We start from the raw sequence: 23,973 nt of genomic DNA, 5'->3' as shown, positions 1-23,973 counted from the left end.
ATAGCTTCATGGGGATTTCTGCTTCAGTTTAATTTTTTTATTTTAGCTCTGTGGTTTGACCCATCAGTTTCAGTTGATTTAATTCTTTAATTACTGTCTCCACCGTTCCTCAGGCTTCATAATAGTTTGGAGGTCTGAAGGCCAGGGTGGAGATGAGCCAGTTTATTCTACCACACATAGCTTCGGAAGTGAGACTTGAAACCCAAAACCAAGACCAAATCTTTCCAAATGAGCAATGGGAGTCCCTATTCTTCTCTTTTTGGGGTCAGTGTCACCTGGGGTCATGTTGTGGTGATGGAGACAGGTAATTTATCTTGTCTCTACCTTCATTAGCTCTTCACTCTGTCCTTCAGGCAATGTGCAGATCAATATATTGCTCAGTGGATGAGAGTAGTGGGGTGGGTGTGAGTTGACCTTGACATTTGACCTTGCCTATACCTGCTAAACATTAGCATATTGACATTGTCACCATTGAAAAGGAGCCATACTGATTTTAGCATTTAGCTCAAGTCACTGGTGTGCCTAAGTATTGTCTCAAAACTCTCCTAGTGTGGCTAAAAACCTTTTTTTTGTTTTCTCCTAATTAGAATCCAGAATCTGTCAATTACTGACAGCTGCTGTATCTCACACTTGTGCTGAAGAACCAAACAAATATGTGGTGGCAAAATAGCTGGAGTGTCATAATTGGTGACAATTGCGTTGATTTCGACAGAAAAACCAACGATACACCTATTGTTTGTCAAGTTATTCTTGTTTGTATATTCAAAAAATTACAAATCACTAATTTGTCTGAGAGTCCTTCACAAACTGTAAAACATACAATGCCCATTTTTCTTTGAGCTTTGACTTAGATGATGAAAAACTCCCCCAAAATGCCCTTCAATGTATATCTCTAATGGCTTTGAAACAAGTTTCACTTTTTAAACATAACACTGCAGTTAAATAACACAATAAAAACAGTTATGTTCTCTGTTGTGCTGCCTGGCTAAAAATCGTGGTAACCATCTTGGGATAGTGCCTGAAATTTCCTAATAAAGAATAACGGTAGTTATTCAATTTATTCCCATTCTTCCAACGTTGCGTGAAAACAGTATAATAAGCGCAGTGGTTAGCGGATAGCATAAGCAGCAGAATCCACCAAACTATAATGACATTTTGCTCAATTAATGTTTAAAAAGGTCAGAGAAGGTTACAGTTCAAGGCAGGTTCTTCTCAATCTGTAACTAAATTAAAAGTATCTTTCCAAAATCCTTTCACCCACCACAAAGGAAAATGTCCATAGACTAGGTTCATGGTGATTACTGTCCTTTTTGCACTTCAGGCATGCTAAAAACAGCTTTTTAGAGGCTAAGCTGATGATAAATAGTCCTCTCAACCCCAATCAGCTTCACCAAAACCATGCTGGACCCACAAGATTTATGTCAAACACCCACTCTATGCATTCAAATTATTTGGTTTGAACCCTAATATGCATTACTTTTGACGCAGCATTCAGTCTCAGTTATGTCTAAATTGGACTTGGATGTGACAACCTGCTCAAGCAAAAGGGTGTTTTGAATCTTTTGAAGAAAACTGATCGACTCGGAAGTGATGAAGCTGATTAAATTGAAAGCAAATTAAACTGGGCCTTGGTTATTATGGATATTGTGTCATCAGTCTTCTTGTGTCTTTTCTGTCCCCAGGCGTCCTGCAAATCAATCGGCAGCTGAAGTGGTCAGTATTGCTTTCAGCTGGAATGGGGAATGCTAAATGGGACCGAGCATAATCTGTAATGGATTGAATCTGAAAACAAGCCAGAGGTCATGATGAGGAAGATGGGGCATTCGTTCATTCAGTGGCTGTCTTGCACATTACTGTCCTTGTGCCCCCTCTCGTCGAATAAAGTGACGGCAGAAAAGGCTGGTGACCCATCTGTCTGTGAATGAGGATGCACAAAAGGGTTATAGACCAATATATTACTCTCAGGAGTCCGGTGAACTAAGTGGCTCTAGCAGCTGTGCTTTTGCCCTATAAAAGTCGCAAAGCCTGCCAAGTTTCCATTCAGTAGTGTTGATACTGAGTTGAAGAAGGACTTCTTACGAAAACAGAACATTTTTTTCTTTCATTGTAGTATATTGTAGTGTATTGCATATTATGTACTGTGCTGCAATGTGTTCTTTAACATTATGTAGATGATTTAATCAGCTGTTTTGCCTGGAACTGAGGTGACACTGTATGATCATCAACTTAATTGGTTCTGATTAATCAGTTAATTAGAGCTCACACGCAGAGATTATAATTGTGTTTGGTTTTGTGGAGGGTGTGTTGTAAATGTTTGCCTTGAATCAATGGAATGTGTACTAGCTATGCAATGCCATTGCTTTCTCTCACTGTATTGTTTGCTGATTTTCTGTCTGGTCGTTGTGAAATTGATCAAAATGTCCATAAAAACTTCCCAAACCACTTCCTACTTCTCCAGTGTGGTCAATACTGTATTTACTTGAATACAAGATGATTATTTTTCTTTGTTTCTGGAATTGCTGTATTGAAATGTATCAGTGGAACACCAGCTCCTACAGATGGTATTGCATAATGGCCCTTTAGTTCACTAAATTGTTGCTTGGCGTGTATGTTTTCTTTCTATTTTCTAGTTCATTCACAGTGTTTTTGTGTGGATTTAATCAGACCTCTTTAAGAAATGTCTGATTGCCCTTGTAAAATTGTTTGCTGCCATGGAAGAAATACATTCTTGAAGAGGGAAATGACTCAAACGTGTCTCCCAATGTCTTTACTGTAAAAACAGTCCAGGTATTTAATCATTTGTTAAACGGCCAAGCATTTCCTTAATGTCATGATGAAAAACAGATCATAACTTTTAAATTAAGTGTTGGAAAAGTAGGGTTCTTCTTTTAATCAGTATCATCTAATATGTGAGCCACAGAGCAGTCAATACTAATTTTACAGCTAAATACACTACTTTTGCTATTGTAGTCACTATAATGTTGTATAAGGGTCAGGAGTGGCTTTCTCTTTTTATCTGAGACACTCCCTTTAAATGTCAGAGTTGCTAACTGCAGCCATAATACAAGTATGGATGCTTTCTCGGAAGCTTCAGTCCAGGAAGCGGGCAGCAATGGTGATGATCTCTTTGACCACATTGACGTGGTATGCATGACATTGTCCACACAATTGTGTTCAGGGCCTCTGTTCTCTGCCTTTCTGGAGGTACTCGAGCCAGAGAATATACACTATGGCAAAATGCAGGAAGCCTCACCGGAGTTGGGGAAGAGCAAGCAAGAGTTAACATCAACTGATTCTAACAGGCTGTGATTCAACAAAAAGTACAGTATGAATATAGGTCTTAATATTTTCTTAAAGGTAGAACGACATGATTAAAGTGCTGTTAAAAGCCTTACCACTTTGTGAAATAAATCAAGACTTCATGAAGGGAATCCTGCATTTTGAAGACACCATACCAGCTGTTCAATGTGCAGAATCTTAAAGCAAATATATACTTCATTACATTACATTACATTACATGTCATTTAGCTGACGCTTTTATCCAAAGCGACTTACAATAAGTGCATTAAACCGTGAGTCCAAACTCAGAACAACAAGAATCAAGCAAGTACAATTTCTTCAATAAAGTTAAACTACAAAGTACTATCCGTAAGTGCCATTTAAGTGCTACTGAAGTGCTATCGGTAAGGGACATTTAAGTGCTACTACGGCATTTAAGTGCTACCTATTCAAGGTATAGTCGAAAGAGATGTGTTTTTAGTTTGCGCCGGAAGATGTAGAGACTTTCTGCTGTCCTGATGTCAATGGGAAGCTCGTTCCACCAATGAGGAGCCAGCACAGCAAACAGTCGTGATTTAGCTCGAAGTGAAGGAGCTACAAGCAGATTGGCAGAAGCCGAGCGGAGTGAACGGGCTGGGGTGTACGGTTTGACCATGTCCTGGATGTAGACTGGACCCGATCTGTTCGCAGCACGGTACGCAAGTACCAATGTTTTGAAGCGGATGCGGGCGGCCACCGGTAACCAGTGAAGGTTGCGGAGGAGCGGAGTAGTGTGGGTAAATTTCGGTCGGTTGAAGACCAGTCGAGCAGCTGCATTCTGGATGAGCTGTAGAGGTCGAATGGCATTAGCAGGTAGACCTGCCAAGAGGGAGTTGCAATAGTCCAGCCGTGAGATGACCAGAGCCTGGACCAGAGCCTGGACCAGAACCTGTGCCGCCTTCTGAGTGAGAAGGGTTCGTATTCTCCTGATGTTGTACAGCATGTACCTACAGGAGCGTGTTATTGCGGCAATGTTGGCAGTCAGAGAGAGTTGACTGTCGAGCGTCACTCCGAGGTTCCTGGCAGTCGGAGTCGGAACCAGCACTGAGTTGTTGAAGTTAATAGTTAGGTTGTGGGTGGGAGAGCCTTTTCCTGGAAGGAGGAGAAGTTCAGTCTTGTCCGGGTTAATTTTCAGGTGGTGTGCGGACATCCACTGAGAGATGTCGGTCAGACAGGCAGAGATTCGTGCTGCTACCCGTGCTTCAGATTGGGGAAACGAGAGGATCAGTTGGGTGTCGTCAGCATAGCTGTGGTAGGTGAAGCCATGCGAGCGAATGACAGAGCCAAGAGAGTTGGTGTACAGAGAGAAGAGAAGAGGACCAAGGACTGAGCCCTGAGGGACCCCAGTAGTCAGAGGACAAGGCTCAGACACAGATCCTCTCCAGGTTACCCGGTAAGAGCGGTCGGTGAGATAGGATTCATAATTTGGCCATGTTGGTGTTTGCTTACAGCTAAGCCATGGAAATTAAGTTCACTGTCTGATTTGATTTGATTAATTATCAGTGCAGTAGTACAGTGTCTGATTATTTAAATGATGCTTTAGAGGCTTTTTTCTCCTGTTTTGGCCTTTTGAGATGATTAAGTATCGTCTCAAACTGATCAGCATTTTGTCTAAATCAAAAATGTGCACACATCAAAAGTGGTATTAAAAAGGGGCACATACTATAAATTACCCCAAAAATGAGCAAATGAAACAAAGATGAACAAGACATGCAACATAGGGTGAGGCTATTTCGGAGGTACTGGAAGCATAAAAAATAAAATTTGAATATTTCTGTCACCTTTACATATGGACAGATGACATGGACAAGTCATCGATACACACACACTGATGCAGGCAGAGAGTGCAGTAAAATGTGCATTGCTCAGCAGTCTGCCTTTGGCCTGCATACATGACAAAGGTTGAAATTAAATAAGTCACACTCGGGTAGGACATGGTGTGTGTGTGTGTGTGTGTGTGCGTGTGATTGTGTGGCTTGTGTGTATGCATTTCAAAATTAGATCATCTGCATAGCTTTGAAGGAGTGTGTGTCATTGTAGCTCCTTACCTGCAAGCATTATTGCCTGTGTGTGCAGTTATTGTGCATGTTTGAGAATTACCTTAATTTCGATGCATGCATGTTTGTATGTATATGGGATGCATTATATTTTATGTACGGTGTGTCATTAGCTGATTGCAATTTTTTTTGCTGATTATATTTTTACTTTATAAACAACTGACAATAAAAAAAAACATAAAAGATAAGATATTATTTCTTCTTTTGATTCCATGAAAGCAAGCAAAGAAAGCTATTTCAGATACATTCTGCATTCCAAGATGAGGGCTAATCAAGGTTTATTTAAATCAGAGAATAAAATGCTCTAATCATTCTTACCTTGATTACATTTTGTCTATACATGTCAGATCACAGGGCTGTTAATCTGTCTGTATGAACATAATAGATCAATATATCCTGATCAATTTGCTTAAGAAAAAACAGTGTCTAAATATTTAGTGGGAAATAACTTATCTTAAGGCCGGTAAAGGTAATTATCAAACAGTCCTGCCATGAAATTTAAACCAAACATTTATTTTAAAATCATTGGAAAATGGCTGGGGGTGAAGTAATGATTGTAAATAAATTCAAAATGAATGTTCTAATAGAGATATACAGTAAATTTACTACACGTGAGAAAATGCTAATGTCAGGAAGAAATGCAGCTGGTTTCTTAAGATGAAATCCAAACAAAACATACGGTACTTAAGTGTGATTGAGGTTTAAGAATGGGCTCGTGGGTGGGATTTTTTGTGCATGTGAGTGTGACTGAGTGCATGGCCCTGATCCAAGCTGCTGTTTTTCATCAGTCCAAGTGGTCAAATAGCTTTTTCCCTCTAATTGGCAGCCCGGGTGATTTTTTTCAGTGTATGTGTTGGTGCAGCCCTGTCTCCTAAAAACTGCATTCCTCTGCAACAAAATGTCATTCACAATTACGTTTTGTTGAGGTTTTCGGAAAGATATTTTGTCTCGCATTATGTTTGCTTTTGACATATTAAGAATACGTTTCTAATGAGTTGGTGGAAGTTCACAACTACAAGTGTTGGTGGTGGATGTGCCACAAGACGCAGGGCTTTCACCTAAAAGACTGCTGTTTGTGTCTCCGTGTGAATGAAGTACTTAGGTTGCGTCAACGTATAAGGTTTTTTGCTTTTTTGTTTTGTTTTGTTTGTGGCGGCCGTTCAGTCCATAAATAAATAAAATACATAATTGAGATAGCAGTTTCGTTGTATGGGAATGCACATTTTGTCGGAGACAGGGGTGGTGTGAGACTGAATGTGTTTTTTTGTGTGTTTGTGTGTTGGCATCATGTGGGTGTATGTTCCCAGGGCGTTCTACCTCGGGCTGTGGGAGTGAGTTTCTGTCTTCCCTACAAAAGGTTAACTCTCACAGGAAGAGCCCACTGCCAAACTGGCCTTTACGCGCACATATTTTCTCCCGTTTAATTTTTTGACATATCACAAATACATTTCTAATCACAATCTGCACATACTGAGGAGTTTGGAGCGAATGGGTGGATCAACACAGGACTTTCACTCAGGAGACTGTCTGTTACTTTTATTTATTTTTATACCAAACCATGATGTTTTACTCAACACTTTATGTTTTGTTTTCAGTTTAAAACTGCGAGTGCAAACCAGAATAACGTTGAAATATAATTGAGAATGTTATTTTGTTGTATGGGAATGTCATTTTCTTTGACTTTTTGGTTTCTCATTTTCAACCTTAATAGCAGTAGCCAATGTAACCTATTCTTTCTCTTCTATTTCTTTATTTCTACATTTTCTTTATTTGATTGTTCTAAATAGGTGTTTTTCCACCAACAAAACAACACAATTAGGGACAGGAGCTAAATGTTCCTAATTACTGGAAGTTAGCTTGAGTTTAGAATACAGCGACATGTTTTGTATGTGTGTGTGAGTGTGTGTGTGTGTGTGTGTGTGTATGGCTGGTATCATTAGTTTGTGTATTAGCTACTTCTTGATTCCATACCTACTCCTGTTCTGTTCTTTGTTGTGTGTGTGTAAACACATTCCACAGTAGCCTGGCCTCGGGAAAGACAAATGGCTCCCCTGCCCTTTCCTTTGCTGCTCAGTGCTCTTCAGGGCAAGTTAGCTAATTAGCTAACACTATCAATACTGCTAATTATCAGTATCCTTTTAAGGACACACTCTCTCTCTTTCTATCTCACAGACACATGAGGGGTCAAAGGATTCGGCACATTAATGCATCGTGCCTTCACCTTGTAAGTACCACGGCTAAGCTCACTTGTAAGCCTAAATTGAAAGGAAAGTCCTCCTTCTTTAAAAAAAAAAAACTAAATATTGCGCTCCATGGATTACATATTATATATTTATACAACATATAATAAAATATTTTTTGTTTTGACTCCATGATTTTTCCGGCTTTGTTGCCGAAACACAAATATCAACAGGAGAAAAAAACATAGGTAGGTCATAGGTATTGAAAAATTAAACGTGGGGTTTGGATTAAGTGCACCGGACCTTGAGATGTTCACTGCCCACGGCATATTCTGTCCGCCGAGCCGGACCAGCCCAGCCAAGCGTCGCGGTGGGAGGTAAGACCACTTCAAGAGGAGAGGGATGAGAGCAGGGACAAGAGCTAAACTAACCCAGATTAGGCGTAAAGACTGGTCCTGGGTTATTTTAAATTGCGGAAAAGTGGAGCGTACGTATTGTGAGTCAGGCTTGCCAATCAATGGGACGTCTGAGCCTGCCCACATTTCAAGACACATGCTTCAATCTAAAGGCCCTGGATCAAGTTATTGCTCTCAAGGGGGAGAATATGTTCCGAGAAAACAGAACGCAATACTCCGACAGTAGAGGGAGTGACTGTTGATGGCTGCTGAATCTTACGCGTTCACTGTGAGACCATAGAATAAACATGTTTCATGTGCTCTGTACGATGCATTCAATTTCTCAAACAGAGGAAGACAGATTTTTCGTCAGAAATACGGAATTCGGACTAACCAGACGATTATCTCAGCAACCACAAAGTCAACATTTCTTGTAAAAAGAAATGATGTGTTTTCAGCGAAGAACCAGTTACATTTTTGGTAGAGAGCGACAATACAGCTATTGCCACTACGTAGTCTAAATTGTCAATTAAACATTTTATGTTTTTTCACCCACATAATTAAACAGTCTACATTAGCCAAATTTACTGTTGGGCTCGTCCGGGATTTGAACCCGGGACCTCTCGCACCTAAAGCGAGAATCATACCCCTACACCAACGAGCCAATAAAAGGTCTCTTTCTTTAATGTCTGCCTGACGAAATCGTCCACTGTCAGTGACGTGTAATGAGTCAACATGTCTTGTAAAAAGAAATGTTGTGTTTTCATCCAAGAACCAGTTAAATTTTTGGTAGAGACCGACAATACAGCTATCGCCACTACGTTGACTAAATTTTCAATGACATATTTCTATGTTTTTTCACCCACATAATTAAACAGTCTACATTAGACAAATTTATTGTTGGGCTCGTCCGGGATTTGAACCCGGGACCTCTCGCACCCAAAGCTAGAATCATACCCCTAGACCAACGAGCCATTAAAAGGTCTCTTTCTTTAATTTCTGCCTGACGAAATCGTCCATTGTCAGTGACGTGTAATGAGTCAACATGTCTTGTAAAAAGAAAAGTTGTGTTTTCATCCAAGTACCAGTTACATTTTTGGTACAGAGCGACAATACAGCTATCGCCACTACGTTGTCTAAATTGTCAATTAAACATTTTATGTGTTTTCACCCACATAAATAAACAGTCTACATTAGCCAAATTTACTGTTGGGCTCGTCCGGGATTTGAACCCGGGACCTCTCGCACCCAAAGCGAGAATCATACCCCTAGACCAACGAGCCAATAAAAGGTCTCTTTCTTTAATGTCTGCCTGACGAAATCGTCCATTGTCAGTGACGTGTAATGAGTCAACATGTCTTGTAAAAAGAAAAGTTGTGTTTTCATCCAAGTACCAGTTACATTTTAGAGACCGACAATACAGCTATTGCCACTACGTTGTCTAAATTGTCAATTAAACATTTTATGTGTTTTCACCCACATAAATAAACAGTCTACATTAGACAAATTCACTGTTGGGCTCGTCCGGGATTTGAACCCGTGACCTCTCGCACCCAAAGCGAGAATCATACCCCTAGACCAACGAGCCAATAAAAGGTCGCTTTCTTTAATGTCTGCCTGACGAAATCGTCCATTGTCAGTGACGTGTAATGAGTCAACATGTCTTGTAAAAAGAAATGTTGTGTTTTCATCCAAGTACCAGTTACATGTTTGGTACAGAGCGACAATACAGCTATTGCCACTACGTTGTCTAAATTGTCAATTAAACATTTTATGTTTTTTCACCCACATAAATAAACAGTCTCCATTAGCCAAATTCACTGTTGGGCTCGTCCGGGATTTGAACCCGAGACCTCTCGCACCCAAAGCGAGAATCATACCCCTAGACCAACGAGCCAATAAAAGGTCTCTTTCTTTAATGTCTGCCTGACGAAATCGTCCATTGTCAGTGAAGTGTAATGAGTCAACATGTCTTGTAAAAAGAACAGTTGTGTTTTCATCCAAGTACCAGTTACATTTTAGAGACCGACAATACAGCTATCGCCACTACGTTGTCTAAATTGTCAATTAAACATTTTATGTGTTTTCACCCACATAAATAAACAGTCTACATTAGACAAGTTCACTGTTGGGCTCGTCCGGGATTTGAACCCGGGACCTCTCGCACCCAAAGCGAGAATCATACCCCTAGACCAACGAGCCAATAAAAGGTCTCTTTCTTTAATGTCTGCCTGACGAAATCGTCCATTGTCAGTGACGTGTAATGAGTCAACATGTCTTGTAAAAAGAAAAGTTGTGTTTTCATCCAAGTACCAGTTACATTTTAGAGACCGACAATACAGCTATTGCCACTACGTTGTCTAAATTGTCAATTAAACATTTTATTCGTTTTCACCCACATAAATAAACAGTCTACATTAGACAAATTCACTGTTGGGCTCGTCCGGGATTTGAACCTGGGACCTCTCGCACCCAAAGCGAGAATCATACCCCTAGACCAACGAGCCAATAAAAGGTCTCTTTCTTTAATGTCTGCCTGACGAAATCGTCCATTGTCAGTGACGTGTAATGAGTCAACATGTCTTGTAAAGAGAAATGTTGTGTTTTCATCCAAGAACCAGTTACATTTTTGGTAGAGACCGACAATACAGCTATTGCCACTACGTTGACTGAATTTTCAATGACACATTTCTATGTTTTTTCACCCACATAAATAAACAGTCTACATTAGCCAAATTCACTGTTGGGCTCGTCCGGGATTTGAACCCTGGACCTCTCACACCCAAAGCGAGAATCATACCCCTAGACCAACGAGCCAATAAAAGGTCTCTTTCTTTAATGTCTGCCTGACGAAATCGTCCATTGTCAGTGACGTGTAATGAGTCAACATGTCTTGTAAAAAGAAAAGTTGTGTTTTCATCCAAGTACCAGTTACATTTTTAGAGACCGACAATACAGCTATTGCCACTACGTTGTCTAAATTGTCAATTAAACATTTTATGTGTTTTCACCCACATAAATAAACAGTCTACATTAGCCAAATTTACTGTTGGGCTCGTCCGGGATTTGAACCCGGGACCTCTCGCACCCAAAGCGAGAATCATACCCCTAGACCAACGAGCCAATAAAAGTTCTCTTTCTTTAATGTCTGCCTGACGAAATCGTGCATTGTCAGTGACGTGTAATGAGTCAACATGTCTTGTAAAAAGAAAAGTTGTGTTTTCATCCAAGTACCAGTTACATTTTAGAGACCGACAATACAGCTATTGCCACTACGTTGTCTAAATTGTCAATTAAACATTTTATGTGTTTTCACCCACATAAATAAACAGTCTACATTAGACAAATTCACTGTTGGGCTCGTCCGGGATTTGAACCCGGGACCTCTCGCACCCAAAGCGAGAATCATACCCCTAGACCAACGAGCCAATAAAAGGTCTCTTTCTTTAATGTCTGCCTGACGAAATCGTCCATTGTCAGTGACGTGTAATGAGTCAACATGTCTTGTAAAAAGAAATGTTGTGTTTTCATCCAAGTACCAGTTACATTTTTGGTAGAGACCGACAATACAGCTATTGCCACTACGTTGACTGAATTTTCAATGACACATTTCTATGTTTTTTCACCCACATAAATAAACAGTCTACATTAGCCAAATTCACTGTTGGGCTCGTCCGGGATTTGAACCCGGGACCTCTCGCACCCAAAGCGAGAATCATACCCCTAGACCAACGAGCCAATAAAAGGTCTCTTTCTTTAATGTCTGCCTGACGAAATCGTGCCATTGTCAGTGACGTGTAATGAGTCAACATGTCTTGTAAAAAGAAAAGTTGTGTTTTCATCCAAGTACCAGTTACATTTTAGAGACCGACAATACAGCTATTGCCACTACGTTGTCTAAATTGTCAATTAAACATTTTATGTGTTTTCACCCACATAAATAAACAGTCTACATTAGACAAATTCACTGTTGGGCTCGTCCGGGATTTGAACCCGGGACCTCTCGCACCCAAAGCGAGAATCATACCCCTAGACCAACGAGCCAATAAAAGGTCTCTTTCTTTAATGTCTGCCTGACGAAATCGTCCATTGTCAGTGACGTGTAATGAGTCAACATGTCTTGTAAAAAGAAATGTTGTGTTTTCATCCAAGAACCAGTTACATTTTTGGTAGAGACCGACAATACAGCTATTGCCACTACGTTGACTGAATTTTCAATGACACATTTCTATGTTTTTTCACCCACATAAATAAACAGTCTACATTAGCCAAATTTACTGTTGGGCTCGTCCGGGATTTGAACCCGGGACCTCTCGCACCCAAAGCGAGAATCATACCCCTAGACCAACGAGCCAATAAAAGGTCTCTTTCTTTAATGTCTGCCTGACGAAATCGTCCATTGTCAGTGACGTGTAATGAGTCAACATGTCTTGTAAAAAGAAAAGTTGTGTTTTCAATCCAAGTACCAGTTACATTTTGTAGAGACCGACAATACAGCTATCGCCACTACGTTGTCTAAATTGTCAATTAAATATTTTATGTGTTTTCACCCACATAAATAAACAGTCTACATTAGCCAAATTTACTGTTGGGCTCGTCCGGGATTTGAACCTGGGACCTCTCGCACCCAAAGCGAGAATCATACCCCTAGACCAACGAGCCAATAAAAGGTCTCTTTCTTTAATGTCTGCCTGACGAAATCGTCCATTGTCAGTGACGTGTAATGAGTCAACATGTCTTGTAAAAAGAAATGTTGTGTTTTCATCCAAGTACCAGTTACATTTTTGGTAGAGACCGACAATACAGCTATTGCCACTACGTTGACTGAATTTTCAATGACACATTTCTATGTTTTTTCACCCACATAAATAAACAGTCTACATTAGCCAAATTCACTGTTGGGCTCGTCCGGGATTTGAACCCGGGACCTCTCGCACCCAAAGCGAGAATCATACCCCTAGACCAACGAGCCAATAAAAGGTCTCTTTCTTTAATGTCTGCCTGACGAAATCGTGCATTGTCAGTGACGTGTAATGAGTCAACATGTCTTGTAAAAAGAAAAGTTGTGTTTTCATCCAAGTACCAGTTACATTTTGTAGAGACCGACAATACAGCTATTGCCACTACGTTGTCTAAATTGTCAATTAAACATTTTATGTGTTTTCACCCACATAAATAAACAGTCTACATTAGACAAATTCACTGTTGGGCTCGTCCGGGATTTGAACCCGGGACCTCTCGCACCCAAAGCGAGAATCATACTCCTAGACCAACGAGCCAATAAAAGGTCTCTTTCTTTAATGTCTGCCTGACGAAATCGTCCATTGTCAGTGACGTGTAATGAGTCAACATGTCTTGTAAAAAGAAATGTTGTGTTTTCATCCAAGTACCAGTTACATGTTTGGTACAGAGCGACAATACAGCTATTGCCACTACGTTGTCTAAATTGTCAATTAAACATTTTATGTTTTTTCACCCACATAAATAAACAGTCTACATTAGCCAAATTCACTGTTGGGCTCGTCCGGGATTTGAACCCGGGACCTCTCGCACCCAAAGCGAGAATCATACCCCTAGACCAACGAGCCAATAAAAGGTCTCTTTCTTTAATGTCTGCCTGACGAAATCGTCCATTGTCAGTGACGTGTAATGAGTCAACATGTCTTGTAAAAAGAAATGTTGTGTTTTCATCCAAGTACCAGTTACATGTTTGGTACAGAGCGACAATACAGCTATTGCCACTACGTTGTCTAAATTGTCAATTAAACATTTTATGTTTTTTCACCCACATAAATAAACAGTCTCCATTAGCCAAATTCACTGTTGGGCTCGTCCGGGATTTGAACCCGAGACCTCTCGCACCCAAAGCGAGAATCATACCCCTAGACCAACGAGCCAATAAAAGGTCTCGTTTACCAGTTACATTTTAGAGACCGACAATACAGCTATTGCCACTACGTTGTCTAAATTGTCAATTAAACATTTTATGTGTTTTCACCCACATAAATAAACAGTCTACATTAGACAAGTTCACTGTTGGGCTCGTCCGGGATTTGAACCCGGGACCTCTCGCACCCAAAGCGAGAATCATACCCCTAGACCAACGAGCCAATAAAAGGTCTCTTTCTTTAATGTCTGCCTGACGAAATCGTCCATTGTCAGTGACGTGTAATGAGTCAACATGTCTTGTAAAAGAGAAATGTTGTGTTTTCATCCAAGAACCAGTTACATTTTTGGTAGAGATCGACAATACAGCTATTGCCACTACGTTGACTAAATTTTCAATGACACATTTCTATGTTTTTTCACCCACATAAATAAACAGTCTACATTAGCCAAATTCACTGTTGGGCTCGTCCGGGATTTGAACCCGGGACCTCTCACACCCAAAGCGAGAATCATACCCCTAGACCAACGAGCCAATAAAAGGTCTCTTTCTTTAATGTCTGCCTGACGAAATCGTCCATTGTCAGTGACGTGTAATGAGTCAACATGTCTTGTAAAAAGAAAAGTTGTGTTTTCATCCAAGTACCAGTTACATGTTTGGTACAGAGCGACAATACAGCTATTGCCACTACGTTGTCTAAATTGTCAATTAAACATTTTATGTGTTTTCACCCACATAAATAAACAGTCTACATTAGCCAAATTCACTGTTGGGCTCGTCCGGGATTTGAACCCGGGACCTCTCGCACCCAAAGCGAGAATCATACCCCTAGACCAACGAGCCAATAAAAGGTCTCTTTCTTTAATGTCTGCCTGACGAAATCGTCCATTGTCAGTGACGTGTAATGAGTCAACATGTCTTGTAAAAAGAAAAGTTGTGTTTTCATCCAAGAACCAGTTACATTTTGTAGAGACCGACAATACAGCTATCGCCACTACGTTGTCTAAATTGTCAATTAAATATTTTATGTGTTTTCACCCACATAAATAAACAGTCTACATTAGCCAAATTTACTGTTGGGCTCGTCCGGGATTTGAACCTGGGACCTCTCGCACCCAAAGCGAGAATCATACCCCTAGACCAACGAGCCAATAAAAGGTCTCTTTCTTTAATGTCTGCCTGACGAAATCGTCCATTGTCAGTGACGTGTAATGAGTCAACATGTCTTGTAAAAAGAAATGTTGTGTTTTCATCCAAGAACCAGTTACATTTTTTGTAGAGACCGACAATACAGCTATTGCCACTACGTTGACTGAATTTTCAATGACACATTTCTATGTTTTTTCACCCACATAATTAAACAGTCTACATTAGCCAAATTTACTGTTGGGCTCGTCCGGGATTTGAACCCGGGACCTCTCGCACCCAAAGCGAGAATCATACCCCTAGACCAACGAGCCAATAAAAGGTCTCTTTCTTTAATGTCTGCCTGACGAAATCGTCCATTGTCAGTGATGTGTAATGAGTCAACATGTCTTGTAAAAAGAAAAGTTGTGTTTTCATCCAAGTACCAGTTACATTTTGTAGAGACCGACAATACAGCTATCGCCACTACGTTGTCTAAATTGTCAATTAAATATTTTATGTGTTTTCACCCACATAAATAAACAGTCTACATTAGCCAAATTCACTGTTGGGCTCGTCCGGGATTTGAACCCGGGACCTCTCGCACCCAAAGCGAGAATCATACCCCTAGACCAACGAGCCAATAAAAGGTCTCTTTCTTTAATGTCTGCCTGACGAAATCGTCCATTGTCAGTGACGTGTAATGAGTCAACATGTCTTGTAAAAAGAAAAGTTGTGTTTTCATCCAAGTAACCAGTTACATTTTGTAGAGACCGACAATACAGCTATTCGCCACTACGTTGTCTAAATTGTCAATTAAACATTTTATGTGTTTTCACCCACATAAATAAACAGTCTACATTAGCCAAATTTACTGTTGGGCTCGTCCGGGATTTGAACCCGGGACCTCTCGCACCCAAAGCGAGAATCATACCCCTAGACCAACGAGCCAATAAAAGGTCTCTTTCTTTAATGTCTGCCTGACGAAATCGTCCATTGTCAGTGATGTGTAATGAGTCAACATGTCTTGTAAAAAGAAATGTTGTGTTTTCATCCAAGTACCAGTTACATTTTTGGTAGAGACCGACAATACAGCTATTGCCACTACGTTGACTGAATTTTCAATGACACATTTCTATGTTTTTTCACCCACATAAATAAACAGTCTACATTAGCCAAATTCACTGTTGGGCTCGTCCGGGATTTGAACCCGGGACCTCTCGCACCCAAAGCGAGAATCATACCCCTAGACCAACGAGCCAATAAAAGGTCTCTTTCTTTAATGTCTGCCTGACGAAATCGTCCATTGTCAATGACGTGTAATGAGTCAACATGTCTTGTAAAAAGAAAAGTTGTGTTTTCATCCAAGTACCAGTTACATTTTTTAGAGACCGACAATACAGCTATTGCCACTACGTTGTCTAAATTGTCAATTAAACATTTTATGTGTTTTCACCCACATAAATAAACAGTCTACATTAGACAAATTCACTGTTGGGCTCGTCCGGGATTTGAACCCGGGACCTCTCGCACCCAAAGCGAGAATCATACCCCTAGACCAACGAGCCAATAAAAGGTCTCTTTCTTTAATGTCTGCCTGACGAAATCGTCCATTGTCAGTGACGTGTAATGAGTCAACATGTCTTGTAAAAAGAAATGTTGTGTTTTCATCCAAGTACCAGTTACATTTTTGGTACAGAGCGACAATACAGCTATCGCCACTACGTTGTCTAAATTGTCAATTAAACATTTTATGTTTTTTCACCCACATAAATAAACAGTCTACATTAGCCAAATTCACTGTTGGGCTCGTCCGGGATTTGAACCCGGGACCTCTCGCACCCAAAGCGAGAATCATACCCCTAGACCAACGAGCCAATAAAAGGTCTCTTTCTTTAATGTCTGCCTGACGAAATCGTCCATTGTCAGTGACGTGTAATGAGTCAACATGTCTTGTAAAAAGAAATGTTGTGTTTTCATCCAAGTACCAGTTACATGTTTGGTACAGAGCGACAATACAGCTATTGCCACTACGTTGTCTAAATTGTCAATTAAACATTTTATGTGTTTTCACCCACATAAATAAACAGTCTCCATTAGCCAAATTCACTGTTGGGCTCGTCCGGGATTTGAACCCGAGACCTCTCGCACCCAAAGCGAGAATCATACCCCTAGACCAACGAGCCAATAAAAGGTCTCGTTTACCAGTTACATTTTAGAGACCGACAATACAGCTATTGCCACTACGTTGTCTAAATTGTCAATTAAACATTTTATGTGTTTTCACCCACATAAATAAACAGTCTACATTAGACAAGTTCACTGTTGGGCTCGTCCGGGATTTGAACCCGGGACCTCTCGCACCCAAAGCGAGAATCATACCCCTAGACCAACGAGCCAATAAAAGGTCTCTTTCTTTAATGTCTGCCTGACGAAATCGTCCATTGTCAGTGACGTGTAATGAGTCAACATGTCTTGTAAAGAGAAATGTTGTGTTTTCATCCAAGAACCAGTTACATTTTTGGTAGAGATCGACAATACAGCTATTGCCACTACGTTGACTAAATTTTCAATGACACATTTCTATGTTTTTTCACCCACATAAATAAACAGTCTACATTAGCCAAATTCACTGTTGGGCTCGTCCGGGATTTGAACCCGGGACCTCTCGCACCCAAAGCGAGAATCATACCCCTAGACCAACGAGCCAATAAAAGGTCTCTTTCTTTAATGTCTGCCTGACGAAATCGTCCATTGTCAGTGACGTGTAATGAGTCAACATGTCTTGTAAAAAGAAAAGTTGTGTTTTCATCCAAGTACCAGTTACATGTTTGGTACAGAGCGACAATACAGCTATTGCCACTACGTTGTCTAAATTGTCAATTAAACATTTTATGTGTTTTCACCCACATAAATAAACAGTCTCCATTAGCCAAATTCACTGTTGGGCTCATCCGGGATTTGAACCCGAGACCTCTCGCACCCAAAGCGAGAATCATACCCCTAGACCAACGAGCCAATAAAAGGTCTCTTTCTTTAATGTCTGCCTGACGAAATCGTCCATTGTCAGTGACGTGTAATGAGTCAACATGTCTTGTAAAAAGAAAAGTTGTGTTTTCATCCAAGTACCAGTTACATTTTGTAGAGACCGACAATACAGCTATCGCCACTACGTTGTCTAAATTGTCAATTAAATATTTTATGTGTTTTCACCCACATAAATAAACAGTCTACATTAGCCAAATTTACTGTTGGGCTCGTCCGGGATTTGAACCTGGGACCTCTCGCACCCAAAGCGAGAATCATACCCCTAGACCAACGAGCCAATAAAAGGTCTCTTTCTTTAATGTCTGCCTGACGAAATCGTCCATTGTCAGTGACGTGTAATGAGTCAACATGTCTTGTAAAAAGAAATGTTGTGTTTTCATCCAAGAACCAGTTACATTTTTGGTAGAGACCGACAATACAGCTATTGCCACTACGTTGACTGAATTTTCAATGACACATTTCTATGTTTTTTCACCCACATAAATAAACAGTCTACATTAGCCAAATTTACTGTTGGGCTCGTCCGGGATTTGAACCCGGGACCTCTCGCACCCAAAGCGAGAATCATACCCCTAGACCAACGAGCCAATAAAAGGTCTCTTTCTTTAATGTCTGCCTGACGAAATCGTCCATTGTCAGTGACGTGTAATGAGTCAACATGTCTTGTAAAAAGAAAAGTTGTGTTTTCATCCAAGTACCAGTTACATTTTGTACAGAGCCGACAATACAGCTATCGCCACTACGTTGTCTAAATTGTCAATTAAATATTTTATGTGTTTTCACCCACATAAATAAACAGTCTACATTAGCCAAATTCACTGTTGGGCTCGTCCGGGATTTGAACCCGGGACCTCTCGCACCCAAAGCGAGAATCATACCCCTAGACCAACAAGCCAATAAAAGGTCTCTTTCTTTAATGTCTGCCTGACGAAATCGTCCATTGTCAGTGACGTGTAATGAGTCAACATGTCTTGTAAAAAGAAAAGTTGTGTTTTCATCCAAGTACCAGTTACATTTTGTAGAGACCGACAATACAGCTATTGCCACTACGTTGTCTAAATTGTCAATTAAACATTTTATGTGTTTTCACCCACATAAATAAACAGTCTACATTAGACAAATTCACTGTTGGGCTCGTCCGGGATTTGAACCCGGGACCTCTCGCACCCAAAGCGAGAATCATACCCCTAGACCAACGAGCCAATAAAAGGTCTCTTTCTTTAATGTCTGCCTGACGAAATCGTCCATTGTCAGTGACGTGTAATGAGTCAACATGTCTTGTAAAAAGAAAAGTTGTGTTTTCATCCAAGTACCAGTTACATTTTGGTACAGAGCGACAATACAGCTATCGCCACTACGTTGTCTAAATTGTCAATTAAATATTTTATGTGTTTTCACCCACATAAATAAACAGTCTACATTAGCCAAATTTACTGTTGGGCTCGTCCGGGATTTGAACCCGGGACCTCTCGCACCCAAAGCGAGAATCATACCCCTAGACCAACGAGCCAATAAAAGGTCTCTTTCTTTAATGTCTGCCTGACGAAATCGTCCATTGTCAGTGACGTGTAATGAGTCAACATGTCTTGTAAAAAGAAATGTTGTGTTTTCATCCAAGAACCAGTTACATTTTTGGTAGAGACCGACAATACAGCTATTGCCACTACGTTGACTGAATTTTCAATGACACATTTCTATGTTTTTTCACCCACATAAATAAACAGTCTACATTAGCCAAATTCACTGTTGGGCTCGTCCGGGATTTGAACCCGGGACCTCTCGCACCCAAAGCGAGAATCATACCCCTAGACCAACGAGCCAATAAAAGGTCTCTTTCTTTAATGTCTGCCTGACGAAATCGTCCATTGTCAGTGACGTGTAATGAGTCAACATGTCTTGTAAAAAGAAAAGTTGTGTTTTCATCCAAGTACCAGTTACATTTTGGTAAGAGACCGACAATACAGCTATCGCCACTACGTTGTCTAAATTGTCAATTAAACATTTTATGTGTTTTCACCCACATAAATAAACAGTCTACATTAGACAAATTCACTGTTGGGCTCGTCCGGGATTTGAACCCGGGACCTCTCGCACCCAAAGCGAGAATCATACCCCTAGACCAACGAGCCAATAAAAGGTCTCTTTCTTTAATGTCTGCCTGACGAAATCGTCCATTGTCAGTGACGTGTAATGAGTCAACATGTCTTGTAAAAAGAAAAGTTGTGTTTTCATCCAAGTACCAGTTACATTTTTAGAGACCGACAATACAGCTATCGCCACTACGTTGTCTAAATTGTCAATTAAACTATTTTATGTGTTTTCACCCACATAAATAAACAGTCTACATTAGCCAAATTTACTGTTGGGCTCGTCCGGGATTTGAACCTGGGACCTCTCGCACCCAAAGCGAGAATCATACCCCTAGACCAACGAGCCAATAAAAGGTCTCTTTCTTTAATGTCTGCCTGACGAAATCGTCCATTGTCAGTGACGTGTAATGAGTCAACATGTCTTGTAAAAAGAAATGTTGTGTTTTCATCCAAGAACCAGTTACATTTTTGGTAGAGACCGACAATACAGCTATTGCCACTACGTTGACTAAATTTTCAATGACACATTTCTATGTTTTTTCACCCACATAAATAAACAGTCTACATTAGCCAAATTTATTGTTGGGCTCGTCCGAAAAGTTGTGTTTTCATCCAAGTACCAGTTACATTTTAGAGTCCGACTATACAGATATTGCCACTACGTTGTCTAAATTGTCAATTAAATATTTTATGTGTTTTCACCCACATAAATAAACAGTCTACATTAGCCAAATTTACTGTTGGGCTCGTCCGGGATTTGAACCCAGGACCTCTCGCACCCAAATTTACTGTTGGGCTCGTCCGGGATTTGAACCCGGGACCTCTCGCACCCAAAGCGAGAATCATACCCCTAGACCAACGAGCCAATAAAAGGTCTCTTTCTTTAATGTCTGCCTGACGAAATCGTCCATTGTCAGTGACGTGTAATGAGTCAACATGTCTTGTAAAAAGAAATGTTGTGTTTTCATCCAAGAACCAGTTACATTTTTGGTAGAGACCGACAATACAGCTATTGCCACTACGTTGACTGAATTTTCAATGACACATTTCTATGTTTTTTCACCCACATAAATAAACAGTCTACATTAGCCAAATTTACTGTTGGGCTCGTCCGGGATTTGAACCCGGGACCTCTCGCACCCAAAGCGAGAATCATACCCCTAGACCAACGAGCCAATAAAAGGTCTCTTTCTTTAATGTCTGCCTGACGAAATCGTCCATTGTCAGTGACGTGTAATGAGTCAACATGTCTTGTAAAAAGAAATGTTGTGTTTTCATCCAAGAACCAGTTACATTTTTGGTAGAGACCGACAATACAGCTATTGCCACTACATTGTACTGAATTTTCAATGACACATTTCTATGTTTTTTCACCCACATAAATAAACAGTCTACATTAGCCAAATTTACTGTTGGGCTCGTCCGGGATTTGAACCCGGGACCTCTCGCACCCAAAGCGAGAATAATACCCCTAGACCAACAAGGCAATAAAAGGTCTCTTTCTTTAATGTCTGCCTGACGAAATCGTCCATTGTCAGTGACGTGTAATGAGTCAACATGTCTTGTAAAAAGAAAAGTTGTGTTTTCATCCAAGTACCAGTTACATTTTAGAGTCCGACTATACAGCTATTGCCACTACGTTGTCTAAATTGTCAATTAAATATTTTATGTGTTTTCACCCACATAAATAAACAGTCTACATTAGCCAAATTTACTGTTGGGCTCGTCCGGGATTTGAACCCGGGACCTCTCGCACCCAAATTTACTGTTGGGCTCGTCCGGGATTTGAACCCGGGACCTCTCGCACCCAAAGCGAGAATCATACCCCTAGACCAACGAGCCAATAAAAGGTCTCTTTCTTTAATGTCTGCCTGACGAAATCGTCCATTGTCAGTGACGTGTTATGAGTCAACATGTCTTGTAAAAAGAAATGTTGTATTTTCATCCAAGAACCAGTTACATTTTTGGTAGAGACCGACAATACAGCTATTGCCACTACGTTGACTGAATTTTCAATGACACATTTCTATGTTTTTTCACCCACATAAATAAACAGTCTACATTAGCCAAATTTACTGTTGGGCTCGTCCGGGATTTGAACCCGGGACCTCTCGCACCCAAAGCGAGAATCATACCCCTAGACCAACGAGCCAATAAAAGGTCTCTTTCTTTAATGTCTGCCTGACGAAATCGTCCATTGTCAGTGACGTGTAATGAGTCAACATGTCTTGTAAAAAGAAATGTTGTGTTTTCATCCAAGAACCAGTTACATTTTTGGTAGAGACCGACAATACAGCTATTGCCACTACGTTGACTGAATTTTCAATGACACATTTCTATGTTTTTTCACCCACATAAATAAACAGTCTACATTAGCCAAATTTATTGTTGGGCTCGTCCGGGATTTGAACCCGGGACCTCTCGCACCCAAAGCGAGAATCATACCCCTAGACCAACGAGCCAATAAAAGGTCTCTTTCTTTAATGTCTGCCTGACGAAATCGTCCATTGTCAGTGACGTGTAATGAGTCAACATGTCTTGTAAAAAGAAATGTTGTGTTTTCATCCAAGAACCAGTTACATTTTAGAGACCGACAATACAGCTATTGCCACTACGTTGTCTAAATTGTCAATTAAACATTTTATGTGTTTTCACCCACATAAATAAACAGTCTACATTAGCCAAATTCACTGTTGGGCTCGTCCGGGATTTGAACCCGGGACCTCTCGCACCCAAAGCGAGAATCATACCCCTAGACCAACGAGCCAATAAAAGGTCTCTTTCTTTAATGTCTGCCTGACGAAATCGTCCATTGTCAGTGACGTGTAATGAGTCAACATGTCTTGTAAAAAGAAAAGTTGTGTTTTCATCCAAGTACCAGTTACATTTTGTAGAGACCGACAATACAGCTATTGCCACTACGTTGTCTAAATTGTCAATTAAACATTTTATGTGTTTTCACCCACATAAATAAACAGTCTACATTAGACAAATTCACTGTTGGGCTCGTCCGGGATTTGAATCGGGGACCTCTCGCACCCAAAGCGAGAATCATACCCCTAGACCAACGAGCCAATAAAAGGTCTCTTTCTTTAATGTCTGCCTGACGAAATCGTCCATTGTCAGTGACGTGTAATGAGTCAACATGTCTTGTAAAAAGAAATGTTGTGTTTTCATCCAAGTACCAGTTACATTTTTGGTACAGAGCGACAATACAGCTATCGCCACTACGTTGTCTAAATTGTCAATTAAACATTTTAAGTGTTTTCACCCACATAAATAAACAGTCTACATTAGCTAAATTCACTGTTGGGCTCGTCCGGGATTTGAACCCGGGACCTCTCGCACCCAAAGCGAGAATCATACCCCTAGACCAACGAGCCAATAAAAGGTCTCTTTCTTTAATGTCTGCCTGACGAAATCGTCCATTGTCAATGACGTGTAATGAGTCAACATGTCTTGTAAAAAGAAAAGTTGTGTTTTCATCCAAGTACCAGTTACATTTTGTAGAGACCGACAATACAGCTATCGCCACTACGTTGTCTAAATTGTCAATTAAATATTTTATGTGTTTTCACCCACATAAATAAACAGTCTACATTAGCCAAATTTACTGTTGGGCTCGTCCGGGATTTGAATCGGGGACCTCTCGCACCCAAAGCGAGAATCATACCCCTAGACCAACGAGCCAATAAAAGGTCTCTTTCTTTAATGTCTGCCTGACGAAATCGTCCATTGTCAGTGACGTGTAATGAGTCAACATGTCTTGTAAAAAGAAATGTTGTGTTTTCATCCAAGTAACCAGTTACATTTTTGGTAGAGACCGACAATACAGCTATTGCCACTACGTTGTACTAAATTGTCAATGACACA

The 23,973-nt window shown here is 40.4% G+C and overlaps 32 non-coding genes across 32 annotated transcripts; all 32 read right to left on the bottom strand.

The window, feature by feature from the left end:
• Window positions 1-8,542: 8,542 nt before the first annotated feature.
• On the bottom strand, window positions 8,543-8,614 carry trnal-uag. Its single transcript has one exon. It is a non-coding gene; the product is annotated as a tRNA-Leu (tRNA).
• Window positions 8,615-9,161: 547 nt separating this feature from the next.
• On the bottom strand, window positions 9,162-9,233 carry trnap-ugg. The gene has a single exon. It is a non-coding gene; the product is annotated as a tRNA-Pro (tRNA).
• An 847-nt stretch (window positions 9,234-10,080) lies between these two features.
• Window positions 10,081-10,152, bottom strand: trnap-ugg. The gene has a single exon. It is a non-coding gene; the product is annotated as a tRNA-Pro (tRNA).
• Window positions 10,153-11,001: 849 nt separating this feature from the next.
• trnap-ugg lies at window positions 11,002-11,073 on the bottom strand. Its single transcript has one exon. It is a non-coding gene; the product is annotated as a tRNA-Pro (tRNA).
• Window positions 11,074-11,306: 233 nt separating this feature from the next.
• Window positions 11,307-11,378, bottom strand: trnap-ugg. The gene has a single exon. It is a non-coding gene; the product is annotated as a tRNA-Pro (tRNA).
• A 238-nt stretch (window positions 11,379-11,616) lies between these two features.
• trnap-ugg lies at window positions 11,617-11,688 on the bottom strand. The gene has a single exon. It is a non-coding gene; the product is annotated as a tRNA-Pro (tRNA).
• A 234-nt stretch (window positions 11,689-11,922) lies between these two features.
• trnap-ugg lies at window positions 11,923-11,994 on the bottom strand. Its single transcript has one exon. It is a non-coding gene; the product is annotated as a tRNA-Pro (tRNA).
• Window positions 11,995-12,232: 238 nt separating this feature from the next.
• Window positions 12,233-12,304, bottom strand: trnap-ugg. Its single transcript has one exon. It is a non-coding gene; the product is annotated as a tRNA-Pro (tRNA).
• A 546-nt stretch (window positions 12,305-12,850) lies between these two features.
• trnap-ugg lies at window positions 12,851-12,922 on the bottom strand. Its single transcript has one exon. It is a non-coding gene; the product is annotated as a tRNA-Pro (tRNA).
• Window positions 12,923-13,466: 544 nt separating this feature from the next.
• On the bottom strand, window positions 13,467-13,538 carry trnap-ugg. Its single transcript has one exon. It is a non-coding gene; the product is annotated as a tRNA-Pro (tRNA).
• A 450-nt stretch (window positions 13,539-13,988) lies between these two features.
• trnap-ugg lies at window positions 13,989-14,060 on the bottom strand. Its single transcript has one exon. It is a non-coding gene; the product is annotated as a tRNA-Pro (tRNA).
• Window positions 14,061-14,608: 548 nt separating this feature from the next.
• Window positions 14,609-14,680, bottom strand: trnap-ugg. Its single transcript has one exon. It is a non-coding gene; the product is annotated as a tRNA-Pro (tRNA).
• Window positions 14,681-15,225: 545 nt separating this feature from the next.
• On the bottom strand, window positions 15,226-15,297 carry trnap-ugg. The gene has a single exon. It is a non-coding gene; the product is annotated as a tRNA-Pro (tRNA).
• Window positions 15,298-15,532: 235 nt separating this feature from the next.
• Window positions 15,533-15,604, bottom strand: trnap-ugg. The gene has a single exon. It is a non-coding gene; the product is annotated as a tRNA-Pro (tRNA).
• Window positions 15,605-15,841: 237 nt separating this feature from the next.
• Window positions 15,842-15,913, bottom strand: trnap-ugg. The gene has a single exon. It is a non-coding gene; the product is annotated as a tRNA-Pro (tRNA).
• A 238-nt stretch (window positions 15,914-16,151) lies between these two features.
• trnap-ugg lies at window positions 16,152-16,223 on the bottom strand. Its single transcript has one exon. It is a non-coding gene; the product is annotated as a tRNA-Pro (tRNA).
• A 235-nt stretch (window positions 16,224-16,458) lies between these two features.
• trnap-ugg lies at window positions 16,459-16,530 on the bottom strand. Its single transcript has one exon. It is a non-coding gene; the product is annotated as a tRNA-Pro (tRNA).
• A 237-nt stretch (window positions 16,531-16,767) lies between these two features.
• On the bottom strand, window positions 16,768-16,839 carry trnap-ugg. Its single transcript has one exon. It is a non-coding gene; the product is annotated as a tRNA-Pro (tRNA).
• A 450-nt stretch (window positions 16,840-17,289) lies between these two features.
• Window positions 17,290-17,361, bottom strand: trnap-ugg. Its single transcript has one exon. It is a non-coding gene; the product is annotated as a tRNA-Pro (tRNA).
• A 238-nt stretch (window positions 17,362-17,599) lies between these two features.
• On the bottom strand, window positions 17,600-17,671 carry trnap-ugg. The gene has a single exon. It is a non-coding gene; the product is annotated as a tRNA-Pro (tRNA).
• An 854-nt stretch (window positions 17,672-18,525) lies between these two features.
• Window positions 18,526-18,597, bottom strand: trnap-ugg. The gene has a single exon. It is a non-coding gene; the product is annotated as a tRNA-Pro (tRNA).
• A 543-nt stretch (window positions 18,598-19,140) lies between these two features.
• trnap-ugg lies at window positions 19,141-19,212 on the bottom strand. The gene has a single exon. It is a non-coding gene; the product is annotated as a tRNA-Pro (tRNA).
• Window positions 19,213-19,448: 236 nt separating this feature from the next.
• On the bottom strand, window positions 19,449-19,520 carry trnap-ugg. The gene has a single exon. It is a non-coding gene; the product is annotated as a tRNA-Pro (tRNA).
• Window positions 19,521-19,758: 238 nt separating this feature from the next.
• trnap-ugg lies at window positions 19,759-19,830 on the bottom strand. Its single transcript has one exon. It is a non-coding gene; the product is annotated as a tRNA-Pro (tRNA).
• A 237-nt stretch (window positions 19,831-20,067) lies between these two features.
• On the bottom strand, window positions 20,068-20,139 carry trnap-ugg. Its single transcript has one exon. It is a non-coding gene; the product is annotated as a tRNA-Pro (tRNA).
• Window positions 20,140-20,893: 754 nt separating this feature from the next.
• Window positions 20,894-20,965, bottom strand: trnap-ugg. Its single transcript has one exon. It is a non-coding gene; the product is annotated as a tRNA-Pro (tRNA).
• Window positions 20,966-21,203: 238 nt separating this feature from the next.
• Window positions 21,204-21,275, bottom strand: trnap-ugg. Its single transcript has one exon. It is a non-coding gene; the product is annotated as a tRNA-Pro (tRNA).
• Window positions 21,276-21,870: 595 nt separating this feature from the next.
• Window positions 21,871-21,942, bottom strand: trnap-ugg. Its single transcript has one exon. It is a non-coding gene; the product is annotated as a tRNA-Pro (tRNA).
• A 238-nt stretch (window positions 21,943-22,180) lies between these two features.
• Window positions 22,181-22,252, bottom strand: trnap-ugg. The gene has a single exon. It is a non-coding gene; the product is annotated as a tRNA-Pro (tRNA).
• Window positions 22,253-22,490: 238 nt separating this feature from the next.
• trnap-ugg lies at window positions 22,491-22,562 on the bottom strand. The gene has a single exon. It is a non-coding gene; the product is annotated as a tRNA-Pro (tRNA).
• Window positions 22,563-22,795: 233 nt separating this feature from the next.
• On the bottom strand, window positions 22,796-22,867 carry trnap-ugg. Its single transcript has one exon. It is a non-coding gene; the product is annotated as a tRNA-Pro (tRNA).
• Window positions 22,868-23,411: 544 nt separating this feature from the next.
• trnap-ugg lies at window positions 23,412-23,483 on the bottom strand. The gene has a single exon. It is a non-coding gene; the product is annotated as a tRNA-Pro (tRNA).
• Between the last annotated feature and the right edge of the window lie 490 nt (window positions 23,484-23,973).

This window comes from Cyclopterus lumpus, chromosome 10 (assembly GCF_009769545.1).
Source record: "Cyclopterus lumpus isolate fCycLum1 chromosome 10, fCycLum1.pri, whole genome shotgun sequence".
In the NCBI taxonomy this organism is placed as follows: domain Eukaryota; kingdom Metazoa; phylum Chordata; class Actinopteri; order Perciformes; family Cyclopteridae; genus Cyclopterus; species Cyclopterus lumpus.
Note: the sequence above shows the minus strand (reverse complement) of the source record. Positions and strands in the feature narration are given on the sequence as shown.